Source organism: Sander lucioperca, chromosome 1, assembly GCF_008315115.2.
Source record: "Sander lucioperca isolate FBNREF2018 chromosome 1, SLUC_FBN_1.2, whole genome shotgun sequence".
Lineage (NCBI taxonomy): Eukaryota > Metazoa > Chordata > Actinopteri > Perciformes > Percidae > Sander > Sander lucioperca.
Window position 1 is genome coordinate 12,396,449 of NC_050173.1, and position 11,386 is coordinate 12,407,834.

The following is an 11,386-nucleotide window of genomic DNA, read 5'->3' on the forward strand; positions in this document are numbered from 1 at the left end:
GAGCTATACATAGCATTTAAGCATATTCTGTTATGGTTTTGGTACACCATAACAGCTGTATGGTTTTGGTTTGTGAAGATAATGGAGCATTTAGCAGAGACATATATTTAGCCAGATATTTTTTCTCAGTAGTTGGTGGAGATCAAAAACAGATCTATAAAAAATAAAGAACATGTTCCTCATCCAGCAAATTCATAATAAAAACATCATGTATACATCATTGTGGGACTGAACATAGTAGATGTAGATGCAAAGTGTATGGACTTTGCACTTGTATGAAAAGAAAAGGAAACTCACTACTCTATACTCAGGAATCAGGTGTATTCCTATGTAAATCTAATAATAAAAAAATGAATAAAAAAGCCAAACAAATAATTAAAGCTGCAAGCAGCGATGGACGGGCCCTCGCACCTCTGCGCGTGTTGGGGTTACTGGCGGACGCCGCTCCTTGCGACCATACATTTGCGCAGCACTCAGACACTGCAAATCGTCACCAATGAAAAGGGAACTCCCTGCTGAGTTCAACGATACCTCACACAAGACTCTATGTCATACAGTTCATTAGCTGTGAAAAGGGGCGTGGCTAAATTATAGGGCAGATCAAACCATCACCAATTAAAAAGGAACTCTGTTCTGATTTCAATGATACCTCACACAAGACTCTACCTTAGATGGGTCAGCATTTATGAAAGGGGCGTGGCTTAAACATAGGGGCGGGCCAAACCATCACCAATGAAGAAGGAAGTCTCTGCTGAGTTCAATGATACCTCACAAAAGACTCTACCTTAAACAGTTCAAATGTTATGAAAGGGGGCGTGGCCTGAGTAAGTGGGAGTGGTTAAAGTATAGGGGACGGCTCAGTATCACATGTCGACCACACATTATAAGTTTCATGTAAATCAGATGATGTTGTTGTCATATAAGGCGCATTTCCTGTTGCCAGCGGGGGGCGCTATGACCAAAAGTAAATTTACAAAATTGACTTGTCAATCGTGAGAACTTTCGGGCAGATACGACAACGTACACTCAAGTTACAACAACTTCTCTGTTAATCGCTAAACACTCAAAATGGCCACCACGCCACGCCCACACCGTCTGACGAAAAGTTTTTCTTTTAATAACTTTTCATCTTTAAGGTGTTGAGATGGTACAGACCAAATTTGAAGTCCGCCGGATGAAATCTCTAGGAGGAGTTCGTTAAAGTATAGCACCTTGACTTTTAGGCCTACTTCCTATTGCCACTAGGGGGCGCTATGACTTTAAGTAAATATCGGCCTTTATTTGTCCTCAGGGTTGAACTCTTATGAATCCTGAAAAGTTTCGAGCCAACTGGACAATGTACACTCAAGTTACACCCTCTTCCTGTTTTGATGGCGAAACGCACAAAATGGCCGCCCCGCCACGGCCACGCCCTATGATGAAAAGTTTTTCTTTTAACTTTTCATCTTTAATGTCTTAAGATGGCATAGACCGAATTTGAAGATATCGGATGAAATCTCTAGGAGGAGTTCGTTAAAGTACGACGTGGAAATGGCCAAAATCGCACTAATTTCGAACTTTGAAATCAAAATGGCGGACTTCCTGTTGGGTTTAGGGTATGGCTCCAATGACGTGTTTTGTACATCTTGAGATGTTACATAGGTGTACCAACGTTCGTGAGTCTACGTTAAACGCACTGCAGGGGCTCAATTTTTTTAACTTTGTAGGGGGCGCTAGCAAGCCATTTTTGTGCGCCTATTCCCGAAACCCTTAAAATACGTACATTTTTGATGAGTTTTTGAATATATAACAATATAACAAATGTGTGGGTGGGTGTACACACCACACACACGCACGCGCACACACACACACACACACACACACACACACACACATACACACATGCCGTGACCTAGGGTTCATGGCATGTTTATGTGAGGTTAATGTGCTGTGATAAGGGTGCTATTAGAACATGTTTGATGTGTGCATGTGGTCCGCCACAAACAAGGCAGCTGCTCTGCCAGCGCATGTGGATCCTGCAGGAAACAAACAGGAAACCAGAGCTAACAGACTCTTTAGATGTACAGGAAATGAGAGTTAATTGATTTGTTATATCAACAGGAAAAGAAAGCTAATTGACTTGTTAGTTTATGCTTTGATTTAGGAGTGACTGTGTGCTAGAGGAGGTCATAGAGCTCTGTGTATGACTGATGTGCACGAGCAATGTTAAGACAGGAAACACAATTTACGGGTATAAATGAGGTGTGAGGTATGAGAGGTAAGTGATTCAATCAAAGTACTTAATATTTGTAACTTAGCTTTTCCTCTGTCTGCTTTGTTTGATTTCTTGCATTAAAACATTGAAAAAATGAAATGAAAAATGCTAAACAACACACTCAGAATCCTGGGTACCTTAAGTATTTTTTCCATTTCTTCTTTGTCTACAGTATTTTTTCCCCCTCCACCAAGAGAGGAGCAGTTTCAGCTAATGGCTGCATGCAGAGTACAGGCAATTCTTTTGGTGCAATAAAGTGAAATCACTAATTTGAGTTTGATGATGAATGTTGACCTGACACGAAGGTAACATCTGGAATGCAAAGGCCATAACACACTGATCTTATTTAACATTAACAACCTCTGGATTTTCCGTCTATGAATTATTAAGGCCTTTACCTCTGACACTTTGATAATGAGGTAGAATTTGTAATCTGTCTCGCTAACAAATTATACCTCTGACTTTTTTTCTGTTGATCCTATATGTAATGCACAACTGAGCGAGCATGTGGCACATCTGTAACTTTCATTGTGTGATCGTGTGCTAGAAAGGAAATGTGCAGAGAAGAACCATATTTCATAAGTAAAGTCATAACCGTATAGCCAACGCAAACTGCACAAAAACATCATAATTAAAAACAGTATGTGACTCTAAACGAGATCTTTCCTATGCCCCATGTAACACAAAACTTTCAAAACAACAGAGCATGTAAGTCACTCAGTCATTCTATAAAAGAATAAACAAACAAAGGTGCAGGTCGCTCCCCTAATTGCCTCCTGTTGAGTGCTTTGACTGACAGATGTTACAGCTCATTTACCATCAGAAACATTGCAAAGATTAGTGTGAATTCCATAAGTCAAACCTTTTTTGTGGTCTTTTATCTTTTGTCCTAACTGCGTTCCATGTGTAATTTAAGCCTGTAAAGCCTGTATATTGATAACAGGTAATTCTAATTCCATATTCAAACCCAGGAGTCCATTGCCTGCAAACATGATGGACATGAATTAGCTGGAGGATAGTATTTCAACCAGAATCACTTGGATCACATCATGAAAACATGCTCTCACAAAAAATACAATTTAGTATTATCTATATAAATAGGGGAATCTTAGTTAAGACATTCAAATCTGTTCCATCACATAACATATAACCCTTTTTAGGATATGTTACTACATTAGCTTGTGGATTTTTTTCTCTCATTATCCCCTCATTCATCAGAGTCATATGAAATAAATATGCTCCTGACTGACATCTACTCCTTAAAACACAATCAAATAAGAAAACGGGTCTTATGAAAACACCCCACACTGGACTGGAGGAGGGGTTGCCAGATTTGACAAAGTAAACCTGTAGGAATTGAAAGCAGATGTCCATGCAGACGTCTGTTTCCTGTGTAGCACAAAATTAGGTAAAAATAAAGACAAGGCATTGAAAATCTTGGGTAATTTATGTCCTGGAAAAAATGGAATTGTATGCTATTTATTGGCACTAGCTAAAGGCCTCATTAAAAATATCATGGTCCCTTGTGAAAAATTGAAAAATCACACCTTGCGAGCTGCATGTAATGAAAAACAGAACTTGTGGACTGTATAATGACTGATTTTGTAATCTTTGATGATTTCCAATTCTAAAAAGAGACAATTATAGACTTTCTATGATCTGTTCACTACATGATTTGGATATCTTCTTGCCTTTGATCCAGATTAATCAGTAATTCTCACCTTTTTATTGCTTTTATTATTTAGGACACGGCTGCTAATTTCACCCATTATTACCAATCCATTAAAACATTCATCTACCCAATTATGCTTTTGTCCAGCCAGTCCCTCTGTACATTTTGAGCCACAAGGTCAAATCACTTCCTCATTGTTAAAACAAGCCCAGCATGTTAATGTTTATCTGATGAAGCCCTGGTCGATCCCTCACAGTCTTGCACAAATAAGCCTATGTGTGTAGAGTAAGTCTCAGTGTGGCTATTATTACTGCATTAGTCTACGAGTCATAGCAGTGTGTTAACTGAGATCCATGGTAATAAGTGCTCTGTTGAGTCCTCTATATATTTATATAGTTAATCTCCTTGGGGTTATATATATTATAATATGTTATCAGTGCAGGTTAGACCTTCAACCAATACTATTACTTACAGTAATATAAAACAGAAGAAAGAAGCAAATCGTCACAATTGCAGACCTGGATCCAGCAAAGGCTTGGCATTATTGCTGGATGAATGGCTTCAACAATTCATTGATTATTAAAAATGTGTTCTTATTTCTCAGTCTTTGTATTGCCTACATCTCAATGTGCATAGGCCTATATGATTGCATACTACAAATTGAGAGTACAGTCAATGAATACTCCAAATAAAATATAGGTACTTATAAACATGAATATAAACTGATTTAATTTCAATAAGGAGGTAGCTTTATGGAAATACTTAATAGTATATATTTCCACACATGGCTTTTTCAGCCCCAATTAGAAATCCTTAGTTTTCTGCCTCAGCATTCAGTGTAGGTATTATTTCACAGGTGACAGTTCCCATGAGGACTGGAGTTTTAGACCCCATTACCTTTAAATGTGAATACTACATCTGCTGGGTTTCAGGTTTTCATAATGCTTGCTTCCTCAGTGTGAAACTGCCCACAGCAATACTCAAAACTTAAGGAACCTATTAGTCTCAATGAATTCAAAGCAGTTGTAAGGACAATGGAAGATGCATACACTATACTGGAAATATTCAGGGATTTATTTATGTTGATTACAGAGGTCTGTGCATCTGTTTCTCCTCCTCCATCTCCCTCTGTGCTCTGTACGTTTCCATGAATCTTTTATTCTGAATTATTATTAGTTATTATGATATTTAGAAGGTATTTACAACAACCCATTCGAAGGGCCAGGACGAGGATTTCAGAAAACTAAAGGCTTACTTTCGAGGGTCCATTTACATACCAATTCTTCATTCTGAAGAACAGATGGATACATACGTAATCGACATACCTAAAATGTTGCTGGTTGCTGGCAACGCATTGATATTATTCAAAAAGCAACCTGAACGAAATGAAACACTGCCACCTGCTTGTGCTCAGGTATGCCTTTTTATTGTGAGAATGAACAGAGTGCAGAGCTCCAATGAAATGGCCATTCTGTCTTTGTATCTGAGTTGTTTTTGTACGCTAAACACTTACATAAAAGGAGGCCTCGTGTAATTACCAGGTCTTTTTCACAGCAGACATTCTGACATATCGCAGTACACAAAGCACAGGTGTAAATAATAAAATCGATGATTCCATTTTGCAGCTTCAGTTACAGTCTCCTATTGTACATGCTGCCACACAGTCCCACAGTGATGGCTTATTGGGGCACCTGCATAGAGCAGAGCCATCGTTAATGTTAATAGTAAACACCTGTGCTTTTCCTGCAATGACTAGTCAAAATATCTACTGTAAACAAGTTTTATTTCTACAAGGAAGTAAGGGTTCCATGGACCCTGCCTTATTTATATTATTTATGAATTATTAGCATTTTTTCTATTCTGATGCCAGTAGAAAACGTGTGGTAATGTCTGTACCATGCAAAAGTAAAGCTTGCTTTTATAAGAAACTAATCAAAATTCTTTAATTCAGTGACAGTCTAAAATACATCATGTACCATTGAGTCTCCTGTGTTCCTCTTTACCTTTTTAATGTTACCACAAAAGATAATAAATTGTATATCACGAATTTCCCCCAAATCAAAGATAATAAGGCCTCTTCTCCCCACTCAATACATTATGAATGAATTATCAAAACAACTATGTAATCCTTGTACACTTAGAGTTCCACATTTTCTTTTCAGTACGAAATTTAGAGCAAAACATTGTTTATATCAGTGCCTCTCCGTGTTGGTCTGCCTGTGATTGTCAGCTTATAAACAAATGAGCCATTTGTGAGCTGGCACTACACCACAGGGTGTCACTCAGTTAAAGCCCGGGTCAATGAATCCCATTCACAGGAACATTTTGTTATTGATAGAAGGAAGCCCACACTGGGAGCTCAAACTTGGAGTCATAACACACACGCACACACACACACACACGCGCAAACACGCACGCACACACACACACACACACACACACACACACACACACACACACACACACACACTGGACCCATACAGGTTCTGAGTGGGTTTGGTTGACATCCATTTTCACCCTCAATATACTCTAACTCAACTAAAAGTTACCCCCCTCAGAGGTTCTCAGATCCAGCTTCAGGAATGTGTGCTCAGGGTCAACACAGTCACTGGGAGGGAGAGAGCTGGAGCTAAAAGGTCATAATGGAGTTTTCCACTTTCCTCCAACCAGATACCTGTGTCTCTTACTGTGCAGTGCTCAGTCACTCATATTTTAGGATGCAGTTATTTTTAGATGTATTGCTCTGCTTTAGATTACATCTTTTCCCCTTATACTTTTGGCATTTTTCACCAATGTATTGCAGTATGGGTGCAATATACTTACTTCTTCCTCTTCCATATGAACAGTTGAATTTATAGATATTGTTGACTGACTGAATCCATTTACTGGATTTATGCCTCTTCAATTACAGTTATCCCTGTTCAGCAGAAGTTGCATACATTTGCTTTAAACCTGCTTTGCTTTGAAGAAGCACAGCAGAATTGTTTTAATTCATTACGATTCAAATCTGAAAACTTGCATTTTCCAATACTGCAGTCTATATCAATTTATTGTCAACTATTGCTTTGTTTATATTAACATTATAAACATATATTTATCATAAAATCATAAAATGTCACAAATATTGAATTATATGTTTCACAGATAAGTGTAAAATCCCATCATACAGAAATATAACGAAAGAGACCAAATTAATACCTTAACATGTAATAGGAATTATTTTCTGCTGGGCTTAGACAAAAAGATACTATATGTAGTAAGCCTCAGTACAGATAAGAAAATGAAAATATAATACATAAAAAATTAATAATGGCAGTAAGAGATTGGGGGATTTTTGCATCATCAATATTATAGTTAAATCTGTAAAGTCAGTACTGCAAATTATACCAAATATAAAGATATGTCAAGTACCTCAGAAAGGGACTGATTACAGCTGACATACGGCTGAGTTTTATGTAAATCACTCTGCAATAAAACTGTGTGCAATGCTCCCCCTCTGCCTGTGAGCTGAGGTACTGTATTTAAGACAATTCTCCATCACCCATCTCAGCAGATGAAGCTTTTGCTGCCTCCACATCCTGAGTTAGGTAACAAGTGATATCCTCATGATTCAGCCCATCAGGCAGGTCTCAGCTCTCAGCTTGTAATGTATTTTGTTATATGACAAATATAACAGCTGTGGAGCTAATGCATGCTTCTGGGTAAAAGATTTAAAAGATGCTCAACCACAGCCAAAGCTCAGGACAGGATTGTTGACCACATGAAAATTGGCTTTTTGAATAATGTGTGTGCAAGTGTTACCAGTTCTAAATAAACACGTGACTTTTTTATGGCAGTTTGTATGATATACTATACTATGCATTTTTAGGACATTTTTAAAACATACCATACTATGACTTTTTATATAACATTTTGCATGACATACTATACTATGACTTTCTTTATGACATTTTGATCGACATACTAAACTTTGACTTTTTAATAGGATTTTGTATGACATATTATACTATGACTTTTTTAATGAAATGTTGTATTACATACTATACTATGCCTTTTTATGGAATTTTGAATGACATTATATCAAGACTTTTTATATGACATTTTGAACCACATATTAAATGATGACTTTTTCATAGCATTTTGTATGACATATTACACTATGGCTTGTTTTAATGAAATGTATGAAATACTACAATATACTATGACTTTTTATGGCATTTTGAATGACATACTATGACTTTTTATGGCATTTTGTATGACATGCAATGAGTTTTTATGACTTTTTGAATGACATACTATATGATTTTTTATGGCATTTTGAATGACATACTATGACTTTTTTATGGCAATTTGAATGACTTATTGTACTATGACTTTTTATGTGAAATTGTTATGACATTTCATACTATGACTTTTTATGGCATGTTGTACGACGCTATACTATGAATTTTTTAATGGCATTTTGTGCAACATACTATATGTACTATGACTATTTACATGACATTTTGAATGACATACTATACTATTACTTTGTTATGACATACTATACTATTCGTTTCATGGCATTTTGTATGACATACTATACTAGGACATTTTAGGGAGATTTTTATGACATACTATTCTATGATTTTTTAAAATGTAAATGTAAAATGTAAATAAAAAGTGATAAAAAAGTCATAGTATAGTATGTCGAAAAAAGTGATAAAAAAGTCATAGTATAGCATGTCGAAAAAGTCATACTATAGTATGTTGAAAAAGTCATTGTATAGTATTTCCAAAAAAAGTGATAAAAAAGTCATAGTATAGCATGTCGAAAAAAGTCATACTATAGCATGTCGAAAGTCATAGTATAGTATGTCGAAAAAAGTGATAAAAAAAGTCATAGTATAGCATGTAAAAATTCAAGGCTTAAACGTCCGATTAAAAAGCTATGCTTTGGCTGTATTTGGGCTGGGAATTCAAGCCATGTTGGGACTCTTTTTCCGGCTGCTCTAAAAACCAAACGTCCTGTTAAGTCAGACTCATTTCACCTCAGGTTGATTCCATACACATCCCGGTTTGTCACTGTACAATATCGGTCCCTTCCGATCCAGGATTTTAAAAATTCAAGGCTTAAACGTCCGATTAAAAAGCTATGCTTTGGCTGTATTTGGGCTGGGAATTCAAGCCATGTTGGGACTCTTTTTCCGGCTGCTCTAAAAACCAAACGTCCTGTTAAGTCAGACTCATTTCACCTCAGGTTGATTCCATACACATCCCGGTTTGTCACTGTACAATATCGGACCCTTCCGATCCAGGATTTTAAAAATTCAAGGCTTAAACGTCCGATTAAAAAGCTATGCTTTGGCTATATTTGGGCTGGGAATTCAAGCCATGTTGGGACTCTTTTTCCGGCTGCTCTAAAAACCAAACGTCCTGTTAAGTTAGACTCATTTTACCTCAGGGTGATACCATACACATCCCGGTCTGTCACTAGCCAATATCGGACCCTTCCGATCCAGGATTTTAAAAATTCAAGGCTATGCTTTGGCTGTATTTGGGCTGTGAATTCAAGCCATGTTGGGACTCTTTTTCCGGCTGCTCTTAAAACCAAACGTCCTGTTAAGTCAGACTCATTTCACCTCAGGGTGATTACAGACACATTCTGGTTTGTCACTGGACAATATCGGACCCTTACGATCCAGGATTTTAAAAATTCAAGGCTTAAACATCCGATTAAAAAGCTATGGTTTGGCTGTATTTGGGCTGGGAATTCAAGCCATGTTGGGACTCTTTTTCCGGCTGCTCTAAAAACCAAAACGTCCTGTTAAGTCATACTCATTTCACCTCAGGGTGATTCCATACCCATGCCGGTTTGTCACTGGACAATATCGGACACTTCCGATCCAGGATTTTAAAAGTTCAAGGCTTAAACGTCCGATTAAAAAGCTATGCTTTGGCTGTATTTGGGCTGGGAATTCAAGCCATGTTGGGACTCTTTTTCCGGCTGCTCTAAAAACCAAACGTCCTGTTAAGTCAGACTCATTTCACCTCAGGGTGATTCCATACACATCTCGGTTTGTCACTGGACAATATCGGACACTTCCGATCCAGGATTTTAAAAGTTCTAGGCTTAAACATCCGATTAAAAAGCTATGCTTAGGCTGTATTTGGGCTGGGAATTCAAGCCATGTTGGGACTCTTTTTCCGGCTGCTCTAAAAACCAAACGTCCTGTTAAGTCAGACTCATTTCACCTCAGGGTGTTTCCATACACATCCCGGTTTGTCACTGGACAATATCGGACCCTTCCGATCCAGGATTTTAAAAATTCAAGGCTTAAACGTCCGATTAAAAAGCTATGCTTTGGCTATATTTGGGCTGGGAATTCAAGCCATGTTGGGACTCTTTTTCCGGCTGCTCTAAAAACCAAACGTCCTGTTAAGTTAGACTCATTTTACCTCAGGGTGATACCATACACATCCCGGTCTGTCACTGGCCAATATTGGACCCTTCCGATCCAGGATTTTAAAAATTCAAGGCTTAAACGTCCGATTAAAAAGCTATGCTTTGGCTGTATTTGGGCTGGGAATTCAAGCCATGTTGGGACTCTTTTTCCGGCTGCTCTAAAAACAAAACATCCTGTTAAGTCAGACTCATTTCACCTCAGGGTGATTCCATACACATCCCGGTTTGTCACTGGACAATATCGGACCTTTCCGATCCAGGATTTTAAAAATTCAAGGCTTAAACATCCGATTAAAAAGCTATGCTTTGGCTATATTTGGGCTGGGAATTCAAGCCATGTTGGGACTCTTTTTCCGGCTGCTCTAAAAACCAAACGTCCTGTTAAGTTAGACTCATTTTACCTCAGGGTGATACCATACACATCCCGGTCTGTCACTGGCCAATATCGGACCCTTCAGATCCAGGATTTTAAAAATTCAACGCTATGTTTTGGCAGTATTTGGGCTGGGAATTCAAGCCATGTTGGGACTCTTTTTCTGGCTGCTCTAAAAACCAAACGTCCTGTTAAGTCAGACTCAATTCACCTCAGGGTGATTCCATACACATCCCGGTTTGTCACTGGAGAATATCGGACCCTTCCGATCCAGGATTTTAAAAGTTCTAGGCTTAAACATCCGATTAAAAAGCTATGCTTAGGCTGTATTTGGGCTGGGAATTCAAGCCATGTTGGGACTCTTTTTCCGGCTGCTCTAAAAACCAAACGTCCTGTTAAGTCAGACTCATTTCACCTCAGGGTGATTCCATACACATCCCAGTTTGTCACTGTACAATATCGGACCCTTCCGATCCAGGATTTTAAAAATTCAAGGCTTAAACGTCCGATTAAAAAGCTATGCTTTGGCTATATTTGGGCTGGGAATTCAAGCCATGTTGGGACTCTTTTTCCGGCTGCTCTAAAAACCAAACGTCCTGTTAAGTTAGACTCATTTTACCTCAGGGTGATACCATACACATC